At 41.3% G+C, this 5,288-nt stretch overlaps 2 long non-coding RNA genes across 2 annotated transcripts in view; one reads left to right on the forward strand and one right to left on the reverse strand.

Annotated features, from left to right (window-relative positions):
* The window catches only part of LOC106936750 (uncharacterized), a 31,062-nt gene extending 30,796 nt beyond the window's left edge, over positions 1-266 (forward strand). Inside the window, exon 3 of the long non-coding RNA XR_001422205.1 lies at positions 252-266. This is a non-coding gene — a long non-coding RNA (uncharacterized LOC106936750). The remainder of the gene's footprint in view (positions 1-251) is intronic.
* Positions 267-1,739: 1,473 nt separating this feature from the next.
* The window catches only part of LOC106936749 (uncharacterized), a 14,274-nt gene continuing 10,725 nt past the window's right edge, over positions 1,740-5,288 (reverse strand). The window contains exon 3 of the long non-coding RNA XR_001422204.1: positions 1,740-3,120. This is a non-coding gene — a long non-coding RNA (uncharacterized LOC106936749). The remainder of the gene's footprint in view (positions 3,121-5,288) is intronic.

The raw sequence follows: 5,288 nt of genomic DNA on the forward strand, positions 1-5,288 counted from the left end.
TTATAGCTCCACCCATCTTCCCATGGGTGGAGCTATAAGCTTAAAGGTTATTTTATTAAAATAATCTTTAAGTTAAGCATTCCAAAGCATAATGCTGCCAACGCCATGTTTCACTGTGGCGATGGAGCGCTCAGTGTGACGTGCCGCACGAAGCATTTTGAATGCTACGTGCATTCAAAATATGAAAAAGTTGAAAAAGTTCATATTTGATCTTATGATCTTGTCCCTCCTGTTCTTCTGTCTCCCCCCAGGCTGGCGGCGAACTGATTTCTTACCTCTAGGTAAATAAAATAAGTAATAAAAGAAGGGTTCTCTTGGAACAAACTGTAATTTTGCTGTCATGTATTTTTAAAAAAAGCAATCAGATGTCATGATAACGGCAACATCTATCAACTGAGATCCAAGCTGAGAGGAAGCACAGCTGAACGAGTGTTTCAGTGACATCACATTCTGTAAACATGAGCGTAACGGCAGAGTGTGTTGGAGTCATTGCTGTGAAATCTGTGTTGGAGAACCCGTATTTGTGCAGGTGCTGTCTGAGTCCAACGGTTCCAACATGTGGTTGTGTAAGAGGAGCTTCTCTGACCAATCAGCGACTCCCTGCTGCTCATGATGTCACCACTGAGTGTCTGCTCTGGTTCCCCAGCAAAACAAAAAAGATCTAATCAACAGCTAATGATGTGCAGAGAAGATTCCAACTCTACACTTTCATGAACATCGTGTAGTGGAATGACAAAAAATAATAATAATAAGAAAATTTAACTACTGAAATAAAAAATACTAATAACGGTAGTTGTTAGTATTATCTCAAAGTGTATTTATTTATTTATAGAAGATTTTTAGAAAAATAAACAATAATAAAAATAAATTTATAATATATTATTCTTATTTTTGTTATTATAATACATTATTATTAAAGGTATGCGTTCATAGTTATTAACACTCCTCAGCTACTTTAACCTCCACAGAAGAGACAGAATGAGCAGTATTGTGTCCCGAAGATGAGTCCTGGGGGGGCCGTGGCCCCCTCTTTAAAAATGCTGAGCTAACCCCCACACCTCCATTCACATCATGGAAAGACACACAGATTAACCTTTGCTATAAATGTAAAATAAATAACTAAATATTATTAGTAGTAGTATTTCTTATTTATTTATTTATTTACTGTGCCTCCCAAAGCATCTTTACTGTCCTGGTCTGATCACCTGTGGATCATTCTTCCACTGAGAATGATCCACAGTCACTAATGATTTGCATACAGTGAGTACCTTTTGTCGTTTTGCACAAATTCTGAGAAAAAAACCCAAACAAATAGGAAACTGATCAATTCACTCATTATTCGCTCATCATTGACTTACATGCACCATATATAAAAACATGCATCCTGACGTAAGCCTGCATGGTCCATAATGATTATTGGATATAGATAACGCTATCAGTTCAGAATTATCAGCAAAATGTACCGAGCCAGAACATTTCAATGATTTGTCCCTGATTAACCCTAATGTGAACACTGAGCAGCAACAGCAACTAACCATTATCTCTGCATCATTAGGTGCACATTTAATTACCTCCTCAAGTTTAAAAAAAAGAAAAGTACACTGAGCTCTTCCTCAGTACTTTCTTCGTTTTTAAAGTACCATGTCTGCGTTTAAATTTACTGTGATTTTTAATCATGCTTTTTATTGTAGCCAGTAATTAGACTATAAAACTAATTTCTGTTGAAGGAAATCAGAGACATCAGGACTGGAAACAGACATTTTATTTGTTGTTTTCAGAACATATCTGCTATAAATTCAGTTCAGGTTGTTATCTTTCACATCAGAGACACAACAATCGAATAAAAATCAAGTTTGAGGGAGACATCTTGTCCATCATAAGTCGTCATGCTATTAGCAGACAGGCTAACAACAAACTGTGGATGATAAAATAAAATGCTACTTTAAATGCTTACGATGGGGTTGCCATGTGAACATGAGTTATTTGTGTCCAGCTTTGTGTGATTTCATCTCAGCATCAGTTCAGCTGCTCTCTGAAAGTCCTGGAGGTTTTTAAGACAAAATGTTTTAAGAAGCATAACTGAGATACTTCTAGTTTTTACCACATTAGTGCCCTGCCTGTTTGCCCACTTTTTGTCACATCCTGTATCACAGATACATATCAGCGTTCACACACACACACACACACACACTCTGGAAATCTGAGAGTGTGTTGGTCTCTCTTCCTCTGTACCTAGAGTTCCTGGCCCTGGGGGGTGGAGAGTCTCTTCACCCGTCTCACACGTCCAACCCAAACACACAGGAACCCACACACACACACACACACACACACACACACAGGCAGCAGACCACATCACAGGGGGTCCATTCCTCCCAAAGTCCACAGGTCTCTGGATAAACATATTATTCTGGATGAAATGTTTCCCGTATTTGTTATTCTTTGCTCCGAGACTCCAGGTGGAATTGGTACGAAACCAAAAATCATACACGCACAACTCTTTGAAAGAAAGATGGGGAATGTTCCAAGCGGAGGCAGAGGGGAATGAGAATTCCCTTTCGGAGCGAGACCTTGTAACAACATTTGTGCAGATTTCTTGCGATCGGCCCAGATTCTTCCCTCTGCATCCAACAAAGGCCGGGCTGTGTGGTGGGGAAGCGGATCTACCACTCGCCGTCCCGTCCCCAAAAACCAGGAAGTGCTCCAAAAACCAGGAAGCGCTCTGAATCCGATCCAGCCGGTCCGAGAGGCGCTGGTCCTCACAAGGAGGCGGCGGTGTGTGAGAGTGTTTTGCTGTTAGCTGCGTTAGCTTGAATGGAGATAGAAAGTGACGGCTGAGCAGCGGCTTCCAGTCGACATGAAAGAGTTCGGAGGCAGACGGTGATGATGGCGGTGTCTCGCTCACTTATGCAATTACATTCAAATTGCTGCCAGAGCTTCTAAACCTGACTGGATCCGCACCGGGGCCCGGAGGGAAGCAGGCGAAGAGGTGATGAAGTGTGCTGAGAGATCACACACTGCCCACCTGTAACTCCATTGGCAGACGGGTGGATGCTGGGCGGATGCAGGGACGCAGCGGTGTATTTCCTGAAGGTGGATGCAGACACGTTGTAGCACCTGCAGCTACAGCACAAGACAACAGTGACCTTTCATTTTACTGGTAACTTAAGCTAACCTGAATACTTACAAGCCTCCTCTTGGTAGACTGAAATTACTCATCTAAAGTCTGTCAACCACTTTGGAAAGTTTTTCCATCCCTGCTACGTCTTTATCTTTGTCCCTTGCCCGTTTTTTTGTTTTCTCTCTCCAAGAGTTTTTCTGCTTTTGCTCCCTGTCATAAGACGACAAGATTCAAATGAATCTCGTTTTGGCGCCCCCACTATCCCAGCTATGTATCGGATATGGCGCATATAAACCTTTTTGCGCCTGTGGATGGATAGGTATGGAAAAGTATTCATTCCCCTTTATTTTTTTTTCACATTGTGTCAAACTAGACCCATAAACCTTTGTGTATTTATTGGGATTCTAAGACAAACCAACATAAAAAAAGCTCTTAATTGTGGCATGAATGGTTTTCTTTTTCGTTTTGCAAATAAGAATCTGAAATGTGTGGTGTGTAGACGATCTGATCCCCAATCCATGATATCGTCACCTTCCTAAAACAATAGCCTAAGTTGTTGTTGTTTTTGCCGCACACAAAAAAAACACCACTTCTTTATTGCCAATAGATAATGTAGGCAAAAAAAAACAAACACTTTTGACAAAAAGTGACTTCAGATATTTATTTTAGGAAGGTGATGATATGAAAATGGAAAGAATACAACTGCAAGATGACCAAAATATTGTCATCCACCAACACTGGAGGAGCTGCAGGGAAACACTGCTCAGGTGAGAGGACATGTTGTAATTGACAGCCATTAGTTGTGCACTACACAACTGTGGCGTTAATGGCACAAAACCATTCTTAAAGGGACAGTGTTATGAATGTTCCAGGCACATAGTGCCGTTTTACAACACAATCCAGTAACTATGACACCTTCAGTTATTATAAGTGCTGCATATGTCAAACATGACTTGAACGAAATTTGACTTTTGCAATTCATCGCTTTGAAATTGGATCTGTTTCTTTAAAAAGCTCTGACAGTCTGCGTCATTGCAACAACGTTTCTCCATTATGCCGTTTGCAACGGGGGTTTTTTTAGGAGCGTTTAGAAGTAGAAGTGAACCCAGCAAACTCGCAGTCTCAACAGGCGTTTGCTAATTGCGGCTGCCGCTAGTCTGGAGGGGGCTGAGCGGGGAAGGTGCTTCAGAGAATCCTGAATGATTCAAGGATTTCTCAGAAATGCACGAAATATTCAACACTCCAGGGATGTTTGTGATGATGGAATAGCATTATAACATGATCAAAAAGGAAGATTTTACATCATACAGCCCCATTGACAGAATGCCATAAGAAGTCCTGTTAGCTATTTGTAGGAGAAAGAAAAACAAGTGCAAGACGGTTCTCTGGTTAAACGAGAAAAATATTAACTATTTTAGCCTGCATGCAGAGATAAGATGGATTATGCAAAACACGTGGCAGTTCTAAGAAATTCAGGCTGCGAGAGACTTTAAGACTTGAGCAGAGGTTCACCTTCCAGCAAAACAGCAGCTCTACACATAAACCCAGAGCTAGCAAGGATTGGTTTAGACCAGAGCGTGTTGACAGAATAGAGCGGCCCAATCAAAGCCAAGACCTTAATCTAACTGGGAAGACCTTAAAACCTGCTGTTAACAGGTGCTCTCAGGGCAGTCTGACTGAGCTTGGGCAATTTTTTTTTCTTTTTTTTTTTTTTTTGGCAAAGAAATTTCACTGTGCAAAAACACATCCCAAACCTGCAACTGCATCAAAAGGCACATCTACAAAGTATTGAGTCAAGGAGCAGCTGAATACAAATGAGACAAACTTTTCATTTTTCTATTTATGAAAAACGTGCATTATTTCCCTGTGTTAAAATCCCAGTAAATCCCAGTGAAGTATGGGGGTTTTAAAGAGACAAACGCCGCATTTCCCAAGTTTGAGCCAATGGGATGAAGTCCCTCTGCCGTGTTAGCAGTCACCACACAATCCAGTCACAAGTATGACAGGATCTGATGCTCCCCGCATACTAATCCCCGCAAACCTGCAACACGGACTTATTTTATTTCCCTGCGACGTGTTTGTTTTCATAAACCAGCCTCTCCACCCACACCTCCCCCTACATCCCCAACTTTTTTTTTTTTTTTTTTTTTCTCCCTCCTCGGACCCCCCC

Source organism: Poecilia latipinna, unplaced genomic scaffold (assembly GCF_001443285.1).
Source record: "Poecilia latipinna isolate Pla-1442-1.1 unplaced genomic scaffold, P_latipinna-1.0 Scaffold2209, whole genome shotgun sequence".
Lineage (NCBI taxonomy): Eukaryota > Metazoa > Chordata > Actinopteri > Cyprinodontiformes > Poeciliidae > Poecilia > Poecilia latipinna.